Here is a 974-nt window from a genome sequence, read left to right as displayed (position 1 = left end):
GACATACATCACCCGTATGTGCTAATGGCTTATCCATTATAACCGATCTTTCTTCATTGGTCGATCCATGTTGAGTTATAGACCTTGTCTATACTCGTCCATACCCCATGAGTGTCTAAGGTCATATCATTAATAATCATTGCTGCAATGAGTTTTATAATCTCATCAAACTATGGATCTGCAGTCAAATACACTCAAGGACCTTTATACATGGTTATCGATCTTTCTTGCCTTCAGCAATGCCATATCCATTTGACCTCGACCAGACATACTTCTGGTCACTCTCTTGGACCATTATGGTTTCCTTTTATCCACTGATATAAACATAATGGCTTGTGCTTACATTGCAGTCTCATACTATAATCTTATTACTTGAAAAACATCGCAGTCCACACTTTCTTTGATGGCATCTCATGACCTACTTGCAGTGCTGATTTATTATAAACAAAAGGGATTTGTTTTATAAGAATATATGGACTGATTTGGATTGTTCATTATCGAACTCCTTCACTAAGTCTTACTTAGTCTTATCATATTCAATGCAGCTGCTTTTGCTTCAGTCCATGAACAGCTTAGGAACAATGCTGTTCTTTGAGAGCTTCTTTTCTCATCTTTTTGGTACCTTTATTTTCTTTATCCAGTGATCAATATACTGTTTACTACATCATTATTTCTTTTGTTTCCAGAATTCATCAATTTCGAGTTTGTGTAGTAGCATCCACCACATAGGAGCATATTTCCTTATAATCTGTTTCTTTGGTCTCTATGAGTATCTTTGTGTAACAAGCCATTCTTTGAATGATGTAAGTAGTAATGTGAACGACCTCTTGACTACTTGGTCACGTTAGTCACTTCCTTCCTAATTTTATTTAGTTTCTAACCAAACTTACCCATTTATCCACTGGTCTATATCATCAGATGTCGTTTCTATATATTTGGCCAATACGCCCATCTCTTCTTTAAACTCTTTAAAC

The sequence above is a fragment of the Brassica oleracea genome, chromosome C1 (genome assembly GCF_000695525.1).
Source record: "Brassica oleracea var. oleracea cultivar TO1000 chromosome C1, BOL, whole genome shotgun sequence".
Classification (NCBI taxonomy): Eukaryota; Viridiplantae; Streptophyta; class Magnoliopsida; order Brassicales; family Brassicaceae; genus Brassica; species Brassica oleracea.
Note: the sequence above shows the minus strand (reverse complement) of the source record.